Here is a 19,944-nt window from a genome sequence, read left to right as displayed (position 1 = left end):
TTATTTTGTGATCACAGGTATTTACTTAAAAACCTAGTTGGATATTATGCATACCCACACACACACAAAGTGAGACATTTCTTTTCAGTGACAAGAGATTTTAATTTGCTGTTGAAAATTTGAATTTGAAACACAGACACCTAATGTGAATATTTATGTATGGTGATCACTTTTAATTCACTAAGCATTGTTTTCTATGCAACTCAATTTTTTTTTGTACCTAACTTTTGAATTTAATAATTCATTGTCTATTTATAGAGAGCCTACTATGTGTGTAGCATCTATTTAAATAACCATATATTTGTAGACAAGAGGAGTTTTTTTTTGTTGTTGTTCAAATTTTATTGGTTATAAGTTTTAACTATAAAAAAAGACATAAGACTAAATTTGCAATACCAAGTCTTATCTGAAGTAATGAAATTAAATAGTTATCTTTCTGAACACTTTCACTACCTTGGATGACGGATTCTAATGGATATAGGATCTTAAAACGGCTATTCAAATAATGTGACACAATATTCCAAATTTATGCTGCTGCTGACATTTTAACCATCACACTTTTGTTTGGGTGTATGACTTTTGCTCAAAAGTCATTGAAGTTTCCTTCTTTGACAAAATTGCAATAACTATGTTAAAATTAAATATTTTCACAATATTTAAACTTACAGTTAACAACATTTGTATGCTAATATAAGTTATCTACATACCTGTAGTTATAAATATATATCCATATATACTTACATAATGTAATATATAGTTAATAATACAATAAAATTAATCATTATATTTTATTCATTTTTGTACCCCTAGCATCTATATATTATTCTGACTCATGCACTATTAATGATTTCTTAAGTGAATGAATAAATGCATTAATTTTTTTCTATTTATTGAGATTATACATGTAGAATTTGGATTTTTGGTTCTGTTTTAAAACACATTTTACTTAAAGATATCAAAATAAGAAAAATCTAAGAACAGTTTACTATAGAAACTTCCATATTCTACATAATTGTAAGACCGTAGGTAGAGTAAGACTGCTGGTAGAGTCTGATTGTAAAACTGTAGGTAGAGTAATCACAATAGCTAAAAATGAGGAATTAAATTGCCTAAAACTATGAAAATAATCCTCTCAGAGCAGTGTAGGCAAACAAAAGGATGTAGTTCTAGGGGAATGACTACAAATAGATATCACAATTAATTAAGGAAATAAGCAAAATGAAAGAAAGTACATATATTTTACTAATTATTTTTATAAGAAGCCTATCTTTTTCTAATTAAAAAACTCATTTGCCTAATAAAGTTATTATAATAATGAAGATTTATTAAAAGAACACAGAATCCAGTCTTTAAAAGATCAGTAAATATTTACTGAGAGGCTTTTTATATCAGAAACTGTTTTACAAGCCAGAGATCAGACAGGGAGCAAGAAAATATTCTAGAGTGGTCTGAAGATAAGATCAAGAAATCTCCCAAATAAACAAACAAGTGTTAAAGCGATAAGAAATTTAAGAAGAAAAGATAGGACACATCTAGTGAGAGAACAGAGAAAAGTCTTCAAAATCTTATGGAATAATGTTTCCTATCTATAGTTTATATTCTAAATTATCAAAAAAGGGGCAGCATAAAACTATTTTGATATTTGCAAGGACTCAAAGTTTATCCTGACAAAATGTTTTCAGGATCCCCTTTCAGGATGTATTTTAGCAAAATGAATAGTTAAAAATAAGGGTAGGAAAGTTATTGAATTCAGGTCCAACCTTGGACAAAAATTAAAGGAAGATATAAAAATAAAACTAGTTGCAGACAAAAGCTAAACAGTATATAAGGCTTTGTTAAAAACTATAAATGTCATAAAAAGCAAATATAAAAAGGATGATCCCTTGGGACACCTGGGTGGCTCAGTTGGTTGAGCATCTGCCTTTGGCTCAGGTCATGGTCCCAGGGTCCTGGGATAGAGCCCCACATCCAATTCCCTTCTCAGTGGGGAGTCTGTACCCACCTCTCTCTGCCCCCCCCCACATTCTCTCTCTCATGCTCTCTTTCTCAAATAAATAAATGAAATCTTAAAAAAAAAAGGATGACCCCCAAAACAAGAAAAATAAACCATAATATATCTTATGATTTAGAGCATTTTGTGAAATGTAGAGGAAAAAAAACATTTAAAATTGAAACCGTCACCTTTCATTGGCATAATAGCAACACCTGGAATTCTAGAGAAGGAAATGTTACTGTGGTATGTAACAGTCCCTCAGAACAATGTACTGACCAAGCATTCTTAAACATGTACTAGCAACAGACCTCTGGGGGAGAAGGATGAAATGATAACGCCTGGCCCAGCCCGCTCAGGGTGAAACCATGCCCGTTTCTTTTCTTCTGTTATCCCCTTCTCCAGAGATCACCTGTAGTTAATTATATGATCTCTTTAAATGTGTTTATTCAACCACAAATCCTATACTGCTTGATCAAGCAAACTCAACCACAAATCCTATACTGCTTTATCAGGCATGTCTTATTTAGTATCTATAATCTCCTTTGACTGCTTTGTTGATTGTTGTCTTGTATCTAATAAATACCGGACTGTAGAGTTGTTCAAGGTGACAGTCTTCTCAACTGCCTAGCGCTGCCTGCTTTCTCTTGAAGCTGATTTGTTTGTGCCTCATTCTTCTTTTGTATGCTGTGGGGAAGCAGCAGTGATATATGCAGTGTATTAGTCCAACTGCAAAGTCTGAGGGAACTGTTCTTATGAGGTTGTCCTTGTTTCAGACACCAGTCACAGGTTTGTAAGCCCTGGCACACTCTTACTTCAGGCCAGTTGCCGAGAAAGTTGGGGTTCTCCACAGCTATCCTCAGGTTAAATATTTCATTAGAATGACTCCTAAAACTCAGGAAAGTGATATACTTAACTCTTTTCTAGAATAGTGAAAGTATGTAATTAAAGTCTACCAAGTTCAAGCAAACCAAACATGGAGCTTTTGATTGTCTTCTCCCTGTGGGGTCACAGGCAGCATAACCTGCTCCAGGCCATGATGGTGACAGTATACAAAGTACTCTGTATTGCCGAGGAAAGAAGCTCTTTAGAGCCCCTTTGGTATCTACAGCTTATTAGTATTTGATTATATACTGCTTGCGTGGCTACAGGTGCTATCTGGGGGTTCAGGCTAACGGCTTTAGTTGTCAGGTTCTTGAGAAGTGAGGATTTATATGACATGTCTCAAAGACTCCATCATATATCACATTGTTAGACTTTGCAGTGGACAAAGCTTCCAGGCAACCCAAGACCCTCCTATCAAGCCTAACGTCGTTTGGTCCTAGAGATTACCTCCCTTGTGGCCAAGGGCAAAGTCTCCAAGAGACCTTTCTTTGAGTAAGGTTGATTCTTCACTACACAAACATATTACTTCTTACTGAAAATAATTACAGCTATGATAATTAGATTTTTTACTGGCTTTTTACTTACAAAGAGCAACAACAATAAAACAAAAACCCAGAGAAATAGATTAAAAAAAAAAGACCAATCTTAGAAAATTTAACTATGAATTAAAATATAATGGAAATTCAAAACATATTTACAACACTGAGATTGGGACGTGGGAGTAAAAACAGTGGAAGGGAAAAGATTAAATACTGATATCTGCATCTGACAAGATAGGAAGTCAATATGTAATATCTATGTGTTTGGAAGAAGGAATGGAAGGTTTGGTACACTGAAAATGCAGATTCGACCAATGGAAAGAGAGACTGAGAATAATTGTGCAACTGAATTGAGAGACATAAGAAGGGAAAGAGTGTTATAGCAAGTGAGCTAGAGCTATATATTTTAGATGAGAGAGTGCAAAGGTAAAGTTTTGGTAATAAATAAAAAAAACTGATCCAAGTATATTACATAGTAAATTAGAATTGATAATTTAAGAAGTAAAAGCAAACATTGTATTTGTCATTAGGAATTAATTTGATTATTTTAGTGCAGATTCTCTGTACTATTAGATGATTTTAAAATCATGTACATAAGTTATTTTGTTAAAAATTTTAAAAGAAACTTGAAGAATAGAGCATGTTAAAAACAATACATATGAAATTTTGGTTTGAATTTCCCTGATGGCTAATGATGATGAGAATTTTTTCATGTACAATGGAATATTATGCCTCCATCAGAAAGGATGGATACTCTACTTTTGTATCAACATGGACAGGACTGGAGGAGATTATGCTGAGTGAAATATGTCAGGCAGAGAAGGTCAGTTATCATACGGTTTCACTTACTTGTGGAGCATAAGGAATAACATGAAGGACATTAGGAGAAGGAAAGGAAAAGTGAAATGGGGTAAATCAGAGAGGGAGATGAAGCATGAGAAACTGGACTCTGAGAAACAAACAGGATTTTGGAGGTTAGATGGGTGGGGGGTTAGGTTAGCCTGGAGCACTGGGTGTGGTGCATAAACAATGAATCTTAGAACACTGAAAAAATAAAATTAAAAAAAATAAATTCTGGAAAAAAATAGTTAACGTTGGTATAATGACCCATTAAAGAACACTAGAAAAGTGAGAAAATACTATTTTTGTGCCTGGGCATTTTAAAATTTAAAGCTCAATTTAAATTAAGTAAACATTAAAAAAAAATACTACATATGGACAAAGTGTTTTTTGACAAACTAACATAACAGAATAAAATAAAAATGCCATAACCATCTGAACTTGATGTTATTAGACAAAACTGGTGAAAATTATTCCTTTATAGCCATTATAGTCAATTTTGGATTATTAAAGGCAAGCCAATATTTTAGTGAGCTACTTAATCCTGAAATGATCCAAGAGAACTATCTAGTTCAGAGATAAAGGGAAAATTTGAGGGGAGGAATAGAAAGAGACTTTAGTATTGTGATTTGATATTGCAGTGATTCTAATTTAAGAAAATGCAAGGGAAAACATTCTTGGACTATTAGAATTATAAAAGTAGAAAGGAGAAAATTGATAAAGAAAATTAGGCAAGTAGAAGAAAATTTAATTTCTCAGCTTGGGCAAAGTTAGCTTAATTACTGAATATATATGATGGTTACTATATTGTAGCAGGTAACAAAATAAAATTTGGAAAATATTTCTGAGAGATTGGCTTCAAGTTTCCACTAAGAGCAGATTGATTGTTAGTTGAAATATTGTATTACATTGTTTCTATATTTTTGTAATGAATACATAAGTCTAGAAATCTGAAGTAAAATGTAAATGCCGTATCAGCACTATTAAAAACATGCATTTGGCTGACAATGGATTGATTATGTCCTGAGTATCAAAAGGTTATCTCTCCAAAAGCCTGTGTTATAAAATACATTTCAAACCTTTGAGCCAAAGCAGAATTGTCATTTCCTGTTAAGGAGGTTACAGTAAAATGTGTGCGTGTTTATTTCCAGATTTAGCTTAGAATTGTATCAGCCTAATTGAGCATTCTTTTCAAAGTTTTTACATCCTGGATAGAAAAATAACCATATTCTTGATCTTCTGTTTGAAATAGGGGCATAAATCCATAAAAGTTGGGAGTGCAGTTGCAGTTAGTTTCCCTAGGCCCTAAAGACAAATTTGCTAATTCCTAAAAATAGTTTGATTGTTTCCTTGAAAATGTTAGATTTTTAAAATTGATTTTTGAAAATCTAGGAAGTAACATAGAAGGCTGGAGAAACAAATCCTTAGATAAGTAAAGAGCATCTGGTTACAAACAGATATGGAATATTGCTGAAGTGGGACATTTCTGTTAAATAGAATTTCTGAATTAGTTATCCTATTTTTTTTTCTGAAAAACATTTATTTTATCCTATTTTCTCCTTACACCTTAAAGTTGTTTAACCTGACCTTTAAAAAAGAAGAAAAAGAAGAAATTATTTTGTATTATACTAGCTTTCTGTTCTAGGACAGGCTTGAAGTTAGTGAAATACATATTGGTTACATGCCTCCTCTTTGCATTTTCACAGATATCCAAATTCTGTACTACCACTTAGGTGTCAACAGCATACCATTCAATATGTTCTCTTTAAAAGAGGAGACAAAGACAGAGAGACAGAGAGAGATGAGAGAAAAAGAGGATGGGAGAAAGAGAAGAGGAGGTGAGGGAATCGTGATGGAGAAAGAATTAAGAAGACAGGAGGGTGCACTGATACCACAAAGTCATGGTTTTGAATAGTTGCTTAGCAATCCAGTTTTCCTCTGACCATGTGTAAATAACTTACTTATTTTTCAACAAATTACTCAATACTTACAAACTCCAATCTATATATCAGTCACTATGTATGGAGAAGTTGCTGATCACTATTTCTGCCTTAAACTTACAATATGCTGTCAGCATATGAACTTCCTGAGCAAGTTTTTTCATCTTAAAAAGGATAATGATAATACAATTTATCTGTTCATTTTTTTTTAGTTATGATCCTGATTCTTTGATAATAATTTTATTTTCATTACGTAAGCAACTCAATGAAATGTGATTTATGATGGGGGCTTTGGAACACACCATATCAGTTAATGAAATATATCTTATCATTCCATTTTACAAGATGATAAAATTGAGCTTCTAAGTGCTTAATAGCCTCATTTGGAATATAACTGTGAAACGAGCTAAAATCCTCTGGGTCCTGGCAGTCCCAAGCTAATTCTGTTGTTCTCATACTTTGTGTCTGGTGCTAGAATCCATTTATTCAAGCTTTACTCCAACTCTATGCATGTCACGCAAGCCCTTTCACTACCATTTGAAAGTTCCGCAGTTTTCCCTCCCCTCTATTTCCATTCAGACTTATTTTCTGGAATAATTTGATGGTGAATGTTTAGATGCAAAAGTGAATATAGTAGCTAAAATATATTATTACATGAAGTTGCTTAGCACCTGACACACTTCATGTTGTTTACTCTTTTCATAGTTAATTTTATTGAGCTTTATCTGCTTTTTGTTTTTTGTGTGTGTGTTTTTTTTTTTTAAGATTTTATTTATTTATTTATTTGACAGAGAGAGAGAGAACACAAGTAGGCAGAGAGGCAGGCAGAGAGAGAGAGAGGAGGAAACAGGCTCCCTGCCCAGCAGAGAGCCTGATATGGGACTCCATCCCAGGATCCTGAGATCATGACCTGAGCTGAAGGCAGAGGCTTAACCCACTGAGCCACCCAGGTGCCCCTGCTTTTTGTTTTTTTAATAAAAAACTAAAACCCAGAATTGTTGGCTAGGCTGCCAATTCATCAGCTATAAATAAGGACATTAGCATTTATTTCTGCACATGAAATTATGAAATATTAACTTTGTGCATGATTAAAGAATATCAGTCATCAGTGAACATATAATAAAATACCTGGGGATTTGGGGGCCTTTGAGGTACTACCTCAAATATTATCATTTCCATATACTTGTAAATATAGTTTTAGAATGAGTGTAAATTGCCAGTATAGGCATGTCTTTAAGTAGAATAAACAAAATTGTTATTCATTCCATCCTTAATACTAAATGCAATTATTAGATGATTACTTTTTTAGTAATCGTATTCATAACTTCTGTGGCAAATAGAAGGTTTTTTGCCACATGAAAAATTAGGCTATAGCTTCTCCAAATCCTCTGAGCAACTGCTTCATTAGGCTGCATTTGTTTTTATTCCAATATCTATGATATTTTATTCCAATATCTATATAGATATCTATATAGATATCTTCCAATATCTATTTATTCCAATATCTAGTGTATGTCTGAGAAAATAGAATATTTTATTGCACCAAAGATGCACCTGCTCAAACCTGTAGCTCTATGAGGGAAGAATCCATATTATGTGTCTACACTTAGACCCATTCTCAGCAACTGACTCTATATCACAACATGTCTGGCATTAGAAGGAGAATTGCTCATAATCATTGTTAAGTATTTGGAGCAAAACACATTTCTTGGTTTCTCCCTGCCTTTAATGTCTTTCTCTACCTTTCTATTTCACCAAAACCAAAATATCAACAGCTTTCCCAACACATTTCAGATAATAAAGAAAATTGTTACATTTCAGGTCCAGAAGAACACTTTACTATATTTCATCTTCAGTGCTACAGAACTTTACTGTCTATCTGTTCATTCTCATTGTAGTTGATGTTGAAACTATTTTCTGCTTTTTGTATTTACTGAATGACTGCAATTCCTTTTTAAAAATATGTTATTTATTTAACTGTCAGAGAGATAGAGAGCACAAGCAGGCAGAGTGGCAGGGCAGAGGCAGAGAGAGAAGCATGCTCCCTGCTGAGCAAGGAGCCTGATATGGGACTTGATCCCTGGACTCTGGGATCATGACCTGAGCCAAAGGCAGCAGCTTAACCAACTGAGCCACCCAGGTGTCCCAATGACTGGAACAGAGCCACCCAACTAAGCAGCCACTCCCAGAATAGTGACCATTAGAATGTGAGTGAATAAATATTTGTTATTTTAATCTGAAAAAGTATGGGACAGATTTTTAATGCAGCAATAGTTGACTAATATCAATGTTAGTATCTGGGAGTGCTGCCACAACTACAACTTAAAATGGGGGAATAGTTTTGGAATGGACAGTGGGCTTTGAGGAGAGTTTAGTTAAAGCTTAGAGTACCTTGAGCTTATCACCTGTAGAGGTTTGGACTTTAAACATGCTGTAGATAAGAACTCTCCAGGGCACCTGGGTGGCTCAGCTGGTTAAGCAACTGCCCTTGGCTCAGATCATGATCCCAGAATCCCGGAATAAAGAGTCCCACATTGGGCTCCCAGCTCCAATGGGAGTCTGCTTCTCCCTCTGACTTCCCCTCTCGTGCTCTCTCTCACTGTCTCTCTCTCAAATAAATAAATAAAATCTTTAAAAAAAGAAAAAAAAGAAAAAAGGACTCTCCAGAAGGCAAAGAATATTTTATTGGAAACTGGAGAAAAGGAGTCTTTTTTGTTATGTAGTGGCAAAAAGTTTAACAACTCTGTTGTCCTCAGCTATATGTAAAGTCAAAAATATAACTAATAAACTGGGTGATCTGGGGTAAGAAGATTTACAACCAAAGTGCCACCTGCTGTAGTTTTGTTTTGCTTTGTTTTGTTTTTTCTTGAACTTTAGAGTGAAATGCAAGAGGACAGTTACAAACTGTTAAGAAAGAATAAAAGAAAACTGTTAAAAACTGTTAAAACATGATGATTTTGCAATTCCTTAGGCTCTTCAGCAGGTAAATGATACTAAAATTAAGCAACTATGTTGGAGTGAAGATTAAATCTAGGGTTAGCAAGACAAATAGGGTCTAAAGATGAAGCGGAGAGTATGACTACAAAATTTTTTATTAAACTCTCAAAAATATTAAAGGTAATACCTTAGAGTACCTTTACATCAAACCAAAGCCCTTCTAAGAAAATTAAGGATCTACCTCAAAGATCCTCTCAATCAAATAATAGCGCTCCTAAGTAGCTTAAGAGTGTTCTATCTCAAAAGTCCCAGTAGTAAAAGAAAAAAAAAAGTCCCAGTAGTAGCCCAAGGTACAGAAGGGCTTAATCTTGAAGATACATGGTTTTATCCCTTTTCAAAGGAACTAACACTTAAAATGACCAAGAGGACACCCAAAATATTTTTAGAGTTATATTGGAAGTACTGTCATTTTGAACCGAAATGGACAAGAATACAAAGTGAAGAGTCTATTCCAATGCTAAAATTCTATTAGCAGGAAGCAAACAGAAAACTACTCAAATGTCAATATTTGTTTGTTAGCCTTCATGAAAAAGATGGTGCAGAGGGCAGAACCATGAGAGCGGAGCACAGAAAGAATGGTGAAATATTTTTATAAAGGAAACTTCCCCAATCTACTGTTTTGTTACTCAATATAGCTTATATAGGAAATACAGAATGAAATCATCACTCTTTTCCTCTACTTGCTAATTTTTAAAATAATGAGTTTATTCCCAATATGCAACAATTTCTGCATATTCTTCCTGAGCAACATCATACTCTTCTTCTTAAGTACTTTCAATTTTTTTCAGCAAGGTCATCAAAAGGAGGGGTAAAGATCTCTGTTTCAGGAGTGTTTATTGGGCCTTGATCCACCCTTTGAATATTTAAATACCAAATCGCAAGTCAGAATGTTCAAATCTACTTCTTGTTGCACTTTCCTCTACTCCCTGTCTGCCTCCTGTCCTGATTTTCAGCTGCTTTGTTGGAAAGAGAAGAGCCCTTCCTGCTGGCTAGCAGTTTTGATAAATCATATCACTCTGCTGGTAATGGTAAAGTTTCAAGTTTAAGACTATGAGATCTGGTTTTGCACAGGAAAATGGGAATTTGGAAATTTTCAAAACCCTTTTTCCCAATAAAGCTTGGATTTTGAAATATTGGCTTTGTTATGATTTCAAAAAAATCAGCTTTAAAACTCAAAGAAAACAATATTCTTTATTAATTCAATGGTTGGAATGATACAACAATTGCTGATAGGATATGAAAATATTTACAAAATGTTTTTCAAACATTTTGTTCTTAACACATACTGGGCCAGTATATGTGCCTAAATCTTCTGGAAACTAGATGTTCTTTTAAATGTTTTTTTTTTTTTTTTTTTTTTTTTTTTTTTTATGATAGCAATGTGGTAGCATTTGAACAGGAAGTCAGTAAGAAATCAGGACACTCAGGTGTTGGTAGTGGTTTTGTTATAGCTCTATTAATACTATGATGTATGTACTTACATGTTTAAGACAAGACACATTAGCAAGTATAATCTCATGCTTTTCTGTGATGTCATTTCTGTATTTGTAACAGAGGACTCTACAATCAACTCTAAAATTCTGACTCTTTAGTCAGGGGCCTATTATGTTGAGAACTCTAATATGAATTCTAGTATCTGACTTTTTATCCTTCTTGAATTTATTTTTAGTTACAAAAAAAAACACCCTTAGTCAGAAATAGATTGATTGTTCCTTTAATTATAAATTTGCAGGCATTTCAAAAGGGTAAAGAGTTAGGGAACATTGTGACAACATACTTCCTTCATTCTATCAAAACTCATTCAAACACTCTGGTAACTCTCTACAGACATAGTTCAGATACTGTGCTTTTACCTGTTAAGCAATACTCCAAAATTCTCCCTGATCAAGGATGCATGACACATAACTTTTGATGTATCTCTAATTGAAATGTTTGTTTGTTTTCTAACTGAAATGTTTCTAAAGGACATCTTCCATCCATAGGTTTTAAATGATTTAAAACTATTTCTACTTTGCATTTTTATTTTTTCTTCTAAATATTGCCTTTAGTCAAATTTTCCTCATTGTATTTTGAGGATTTAACATGGTCTATGAGAAATTTGGGTTTTTTTGTTTGTTTCTTTTTTCTTTTACTCAATTATCCCTGTGTATTTTGCCGTTTGTTTGTTTGCTACTTAAATAGACACAGTATGTAGAAGTATTTGTTTTCTTAAGTTTTTATATATCTGGCCATTAGATAAAATTTGATATTGATCTGAATTATTCTGACACAGAAATTTCCAAAATATTCCAGAACTCCATCTTACTTTTGCAAAGTTTTAAACTACTGATAAATATTTCTATTGTAGTTCAATGATATTTATGACATTCTCTTTGTTTAGAGACAAAGAGACATTAAATGAAGGAGGAAGGGATTCTGATTAATGATGTTGAGCATCTTTTCATGTGTCTCTTGGTCATCTGTATGTCTTTGGAAAAATGTTTAGTAAAGTATTCTGCCCATTTTTTAATTGTATGTTTGGGGTACTTTTGGTGTTGAAGTGTGCAAGTTCTTTATGTATTTTGGGTATTAACCCCTTATTGAATATATAATTTTCAAATATCATCTCCCATTAAGTAGGTTGCCCTTTCGTCTTGTTGATGGTTTTCTTTGTTGTACAGAATCTGTTTATTCTGATGTATTCCTAATAGATTATCTTTACTTTTGTTTCCCTTCCTTCCTTGGGAGACATATCCAGAAATGTTGCTATAGCTATGTCAAGAAAACTATTGCCTGTGCTTTCTTCTAGACCTTTATGGAGTTAGGTCTTTAATTCATTTGAATTTATTTTTGTACATAGTATAAGGAAGTGGTCCACTTTCTTTCTTTTGCATGTTGCTGTCCAGTTTCTCCAACACCATTTGTCGAAGAAACTGTCTTTTTTCCCATTATGTATTCTTTCCTGCTTTGTTGAAGATTCATTGACCATAAGTTGTGGGTTTGTTTCTGGGGTCTCTATTCTGTTCTATTGATCTATTTCTGTGCCAGAAACATTCTGTTTTTATTATTATATTTTTGTTAGTGTATCTTGAAATCTGGAATTATGATACTGTCAGGTTTTTATTTTTTTTTGTTTGTTTGTTTTTTGGGGTTTTTTTTTTCCACATCAAGATTGCTTTGGCTATTCAGAATCTTTTGTGGTTCCATACAAATTAGGATTTTTCTTCTAGTTCTGTAATTAGAGACTGTGGGTTCTGAGAAACAAACTGAGGATTTTATACAGGAGGGGGTGGGGGTTGGGTGAGCCTGGTGGTGAGTATTAAGGAGGGCATGGATTGCATGGAGCACTGGGTGTTGTACATAAACAATGAATCTTAGGGCGCTACATCAAAAACTAATGTATTGTATGGTGACTAACATGACACAATATGTTGTTGTTGGTATTTTGATGTTGTTGGTATTTTGATAAAGATTGCACTGAATCTGTATTTCACTTTGGGTAGTATGGAGATTTTAGCAGTATTTGTTCTTGCAATCTGTGAATGTGGAATATCTTTCTATTTGTGTCATCTTCAATTTCTCTCTTCAACGTTTTATAGTTTTTAGACCACAGGTCTTTCGCCTCCTCAGTTAGTTTGTTCCTAGGCATTTTATTATGTTTGGTGATCCTGTAAATGGAATTTTTTTTATTTATTTAAGTTTAATTAGTTAACATGTAGTATATCATTAATTTCAGATGTAGTGTTCAATAATTCATCAGTTGTGTATAACACCAGGTGCTCATCACATAATGTGCCCTCCTTAATGCCCATCACCCTGTTACCCCATTCCCCTCTCACTTCTCTTTTAGCAACCCTCAGTTTGTTTCCCAGAGTTGAGTCTCTCACGGTTTGTCCCTCTCTCTGATTTCTTCGCATTCAGTTTTCCCTCCCTTTATGATCCTCTGCTCTGTTTTTTATATTCCACATATGACTGAAACCATATAATAATTGTCTTCCTCCAATATTTCACTTAGCATAATACTCTCTAGTTCCATCCACATCAAGGTAAATGGTAGGTATTCATCCTTTCTGATGGCTAAGTAATATTCCATTGTTTATATATACTGTATCTTCTTCATCCATTCATCTGTGAAAGAGCAATTCAGCTCCTTCCACAATTTCATTTCACTACATCTTTATCTTTGAGCTATATACCCAGTAATGCAAATGCTGAATTATAGCAGTAGCTCTATTTTTAACTTCCTGAGGAATGGAATTTTTTTCTTAATTTTCTTTTTGCTACTTTTTATTAATGGATAAAATGCTATCAATTTCTGGGTATTAATTTTGTATTTTGAATTACAAAATTTACTGATTTTTTTTTTTAGTCAATTCTAATAGCTTTTTGGTGCAGTCTTTAGATTTTTCTATGTATAGTTTCATGTCATCTGCAGATGGTGACAGTTTAACTTCTTCATTATTGATATGAATATCTCATTTCTTTTTCTTATCTGATTGCTCTGGCTAGGGCTTCCAGTACTATGTTGAATAAAAGTGGTGAGAATGGAAATCCTAATCTTGCCCCTGGTCTTTGGGGAAAAGCTCTCAGTTTTCAACCATTGAGTGTGATTTTAGCTATGTGGTTTTTTTTTTGTTTTGTTTTTGTTTTTGTTTTTGTTTTAATATTATCTTAATTATGTTGAGGTAAGCACAGGATAGGGAATATAGTCAATGGTATCATGACGACATTGTATGGTGACAAATGGTAACTCACTTGTGGTGAGCATATATATTATAGAGCAGCTGAATCACTATGTTATATACATATATACTATGTTAATGTAACCATTGTGTGTCAACTATATTCAAATAAAAAATAAACAGAATAAAAAAGATCTTCTGAAAGGCAAACATCAAAATAGTTCTTAGAAACCCACGAATCCTTAATGTCTCATGACAACACCAAGATATAGAGTGCTGTGAAGGGAAGCTGCAATCACATTACTGTGATAGTGGGGGAAGGAGTAGAATCTCAGTTGGACTTCAACTAAAGGATGTATCAGATGAAGCAAAAATGAACACTTAAGTGAGATAATGAATCATATCCTTCAAATTTAAAGGTATTTCTTTAATTCTAAGAACATAATTTTTCACACCTACATATTTTAGACTCTGTGATAGAGTGAACATTCTAAATCTGTAATTAAAATAAACAAATATTTGCTCTTCCAGGATATCCAGAGAACACTTTTTGATCCTAAAGATAAACATTACCTTACAATTTAGCTCAAGATAACATAGATAAGAAGTTAATCTGCTTTCTAACCTCACAAATTACTTCATAGAACAGGAAATGATTAGGGCATTATTTGATGAATACCCTTAGCTTTCACAAATCAAATTTTGATGTTACATTTCTAAAGTATCTAAAACATTATTCTAATGCAAAAGAATTCATTCATAACACATCTAATATTTTCAGTGTACATAAAATGCACTCTTAATATAAGATTTTCAATATGAATTTTAAAAAGCCTTTATTAGATGGCAATAATCCTTCTGGATAGTATAAGCATAGATTACTAAGCTCTGAAATTCAAAGTACAAATCATATTTAAAATATCAAGACTGTTTTTTTCAAATTACATTGGTCCAGATTAGATGCCTTATCTCAACTTTTCCATTCTAGTTATTACTTTTTTTCTTTTTGCCGTTCTATTATAATGCAAACATATGTAAACTAAACAAGTGCAATTGAAATATACCTTCCTTACCTCAATATTGTGCAGAAAAATAAAATACTGTATTAGTGCCAAACTATGGAGAGGGTGCTGAGACCTTTGATTAATAAATAGCACAACTTATTTCCTAGATGTTCAGACAATACATAAGTTATTAGCACTGTATCTAATCAAAAAGCATATACCAAAGTTTTATATTAAAAAAGGTAGTCGACTAGTGAAGATGATGGTGAGAATGTGTGTGCAGTGAGATGCCAGATTAGCTTTTTAATTCTTCTTTGGAAAAGACATGCCAGAAAGTCATTTGGAATCTATGCATCTTACACCTTGGTTTCATATGATCCCATTAGAATCACATGTGCGAATCCCTTAGAGGATTAAGTCAAATTTGAGTTCCCAGAAACAACTTCTTCTGATATATGAGTGCTGAGATTAGTATTTTTTTAGGGGGATAAACAGATAACCTTGTAGCCTAAGAAAGGGAGTCCAGAAGGAGAGATTTATCCATAACCACAGGGGAGAATGGGAAACATAAATTATATGGAGGGCATTGAAGTTAGTATTGCCTTTCCTAATAATAGTACTACTGAATCAAGTAGGGCATGCCCCAAAAATGAAGGACAAAAACTATCGCTAACTGCATGCCACTCAAAGACTGCCATCAAAGCAACTACCTAACTCACTGTTGAATAAATTAGCCAGAGCCTTTGTCCCATGTGCATACTTCTGATTTGGCTTCAACAAATTACCCAATAGAATATGGTTGGGAGTGCTTCCCCTCCCAGTTCCTGGTAAAGGAATTAGGTCTACATTTGACACATCCTGCAAGACATCCTTAAATTCTATGAGAATCACAGAAATGAAGAGTGGAAAGGAAAGAAAGAAGGAAGGAAATAGAAAGAGGAGGGAAAGTGGAAAATATATTCTGGGTTTGCTTTTACTGGAGTTAAGTGGGATGAACAGGGATGGAAAGGTAAGAAAGTAGATTTTTCTAAAAGAGAAGCTCTGAGCCATAGAAATAGAAAATTTTAGCCTTAGGTATGAGGACTTCTCAAATCTACTGTACACAGTAAGTAGGGTCCAAGACCATGAGCTTGTTATATTCATTCAACTTCCAAATCTGCTTACTAAAGTTGGTGGTAAGTCTTATTATCATTCTTAATGAAACAGGAAATATTTTATTTTGTGAGGTTTTTGGTAGTAATGAACTGATTTAAAAATAGGTTTTACTATTAAACAAAGAAATATAGTTGTCACTGGGTATTATTATTGTAAGGAGGAAATATGCCCTGTATATTTTTTTTCATTAACATTGGAAAAATGATGATTAATAGACAGGCAGTACACCTTTAAAAATAGATCCATTCTCAAGGGATTAATTAGAAAAGATTATGACATATATACTGTATGTCTTCTAAAACATGGAAGTATTCTTTCATTCTATATAATTAAGTCTTTAAATGAGGTTAAATCAATTAAAGTAAAACTAATGGGCAGGGACTTAGAAATCCATGCTTGAAGTGCTAGCTTAAATATGACATTTTAAAATGTCTTATGTACTTTTGAAAGCCATTATTAACATAGAATATCTGTGCCTACATATATTGTAATATCTGTTTCTTAACCTCAGTGGACGTGATTAACACAAATAAACCCATCATCAGTAGCAGATTTTAGAATTAAAACTCTGATATCTTCATATGAATATGTTGCTATTAGCTCATTTTTTACTCATTGAAAGACAGAGTGTTTAATTAAAAATCAGCCTTACCCAGGCATAGCTGCATTTCTGTCAGGCAGAAAGCTGGTGGAAAGATTTCACAGCTGTATAAATAAGATATACTCTTGAAGCTTTGCTTTTTTCCCACACAAAGTCCTTCCAGAAATATGAATACCTCATTTTTTATTAGTGTATAGGAGAAAAAAATCCCTTTGTCTTAGAAAATCCACTGTCACATATATTGGTATTTTTACTACCTTAATAAAACCCAGGGATTTATTTTAAAGAACGTCACGTTATGGATTTTTCTTTAAGAAAATGCAACAGTGAGCTTTAGTTAAACAAAGAATTATGCCTCTTCATTTCAAATAAATTTAGTTTAAATATAGTATTTGAAATATAAGTTTAGGCAGAATTTTAATTAGCATATAAGCCCTGGGATGTACTTCTCAGTAATGCTGAGTGTTTTTTGAGACTTTACTTTCAGACACACTCAGTATTAATTTTAGCATGATAAGCAACCTTGTCTTTCATGCTTTTTAAAGTCAAAGAGATAAGATTGTTGTTTAATCTAGTTATTTTATATTAACTCTTTGTTACCTGGATATTATGAGCTGATCCAGAAGTTCAGAAATATCCACCATTGCATCTGAAAAACTTCCAAGTTAAAAGGGAATTGAAACATGAAGTTGCTAGGAAATAGTTGGTTTCTTGGGCAACACATCTCTGTATCCAGGGAAAAAGCTAAGATATTAAGCATTGCCTTGTCTAAATTCATATGGTGCATTACAAAGACATGGTGTTAAATAAAGGACAGTGGATGGTATTAACACTCTGCTAATTACATAATATAGTAATAATTACAGGTATTTATTAATTGTACTTGGAGCTATGCTAAGTCTATATTCTCTTTCTTTCTTTCTTTCTTTTTTTTTTAATTTTAGAGAGACAGCTCACACAGAAACAGATGTGGGGAGAGAGGCAGAGGGTTAGGGAGAGAGAGAATCTTAAGCAGGTCAGGTCTCACACGTAGAACCCAGCCTGATGCCTGTCACAGGGCTTGATCTCATGACCTGAGCTGAAATCAAGAGTTGGATGTGTTAACTGACTGAGCCACCCAGGCATCCCTATATATACTTTCTTCTTAAGCATTTACAACTGCCTATGTTTTGTATATTTTATAACGTACCTAAATACCACTCAGCCTGAAAGTGACACAGCAGTTTCTGATGCAGCCCTAGTCATGCCTAGAGTTCAAATATTTAACCTCTTTGCTATTTACTAAATGACATTCTGGTAACTTGACAATACAATTACCACAACTAACTAACACTTATTAAACATTTGCCAGAGACTCTTCTAAGTGAGTCCTCTTAATTCTTGTATAGATTCTACTGTGCTACAAACTACTAGCAATAAGATATATATTTGTCTTATCAAATATACAATCCTGATACTATGCCTAAATATATATGTGTGTATATTTATATATATATTACATACAACATATAAAATATATGTCAATATATGGACACTAAACTGTTGAATGATAGGTGAGTTAGGGGCTTTGGGCCCAGTACATTTGAAAATTGTGTGATACTTTTGATTAATAACCTACTATTGACTAGGAAACCTTACCAAAACCATAAATAGTCAGTTAACACATATTTTGTATATTACATATACTATTTACTTTATTTTTAAAATAAATTAAGCTAGGGGAAGGAAAATGTTATTAGGAAAATCATAAGGAAGAGAAAGTACATTTACACTATTGTACTGTATTTACTGGGAAAAAATCCACATGTAAGTGAAACTGCACAGTTCAGGTCTGTGTTCAAAGATTAACTGTATATACACAAACACACATGCACACCCAGACTACATGTATACTTATAAATATGTGCTAGAATGTTTATGATATCCCTATTTGCAATAGCTAAAAACTGAAAACTATCCATATATTTATCAGTGGTTGATGGATGAAGTATGGTATATTGAAAGGATACAATACTAAGCAGCAACATTATACTAAATCTCAAAAGTAAAATGTTGAATGAAGACTTGATAAAGTATGTACTAATCCAATTTTTATGAAATGTAAATATAGGCAGAACTGATCTATGCTATTAGAAGTCAAAGTAATGTTTACTCTTGGAGGTGGGGATGGTGGTTAGAATGGAGCACAAAAGAGGAAGTACTGGGATGCTGATATAGCTCTTTTTTTTTTTTAGTAGTGGTTTTATGAATATGTTCAGTTTAAGTGTTCTTTAAACTGTATACACACACACACATACGTATACATGCATATATTTAAAACACTTTAATAAAATGTTGAAGTTAAATCATGCTATGACTGCTTTATATTAGTTTGACCGGACTTCTTTTTTTCTTTTTTTTTTTTTGAGTTTACTTTCATTATCTCCTTTTAGCCCACTTATTCTATTCCCTTCTTTCCTTATTCAAGCTAGGCATAAACTTCAGGTTGTCTTTGGTTTCTTAAAAAGATTATGTCTTCTGTTCATGAAAATAACTATAGACTTTGGAAAAATCTTTGTTTGCATAAAAGTTTAAAATATTCCAAATTTTAAAAAATTAGATAACCTTTCTGTTTATATCTGAATATTATATATGTGAACATTATGCCTGAATATTAGTGCTTAAGTTTCTGAACCAAGCTTCAAAAATGTTTTTACATTTTTGTCACTTTCATCAGTTTGCATTTCAAATTAAATTTCATTTATTATTTTTCACACCTTTAATTCTTTTAAGTATACCATCAAAATGCAATTTTAATTACTTTTTAGAAATTTGTAATAAAGACAACCTGAGCATCAAAAGACCTTTAAAACAAATATGCATTTATATTAATAAATAGAAATACTATGGCTACATTTGTAATCTTGCCATCTTGATAAAATATTGACAGTACCAGTTTGCTTACTGACTGCTATCACTTAAACATTTTCACCATAATACCTGACTTTCCTCCAGCTTTTGAAAAATTATTATTTCAAAATAGTTGCCACCTGCCACCTGTATAACAGGTCCTCTTCTAGTTAGTGGTAATACAACACTGGAAACAAAAAACAAAATTCACTGTCTTCAAAGACCTTGCATACTTGTAAAAGTGGGGGGCCATATCCAATAAAAATATGGAATAAATATGTAGTATATGAGATATTGATCAAATATAGTAGGGAATTTGAAGTAATGGGGTAAGAATGAGTTGCTTCTTTTTTTTTTTTTTAGAATTTTTAATCTATGTATTTGAGAGAGAGAGAGAGAGAGAGAGAGAGTGAGACATGAGTAGGGGGTGGGAGATAGGAGCA

This window comes from Martes martes (assembly GCF_963455335.1).
Source record: "Martes martes genome assembly, chromosome: 10".
Lineage (NCBI taxonomy): Eukaryota > Metazoa > Chordata > Mammalia > Carnivora > Mustelidae > Martes > Martes martes.
The sequence above is the reverse complement of the archived record's forward strand: the minus strand, read 5'-3'. Positions refer to the sequence as shown.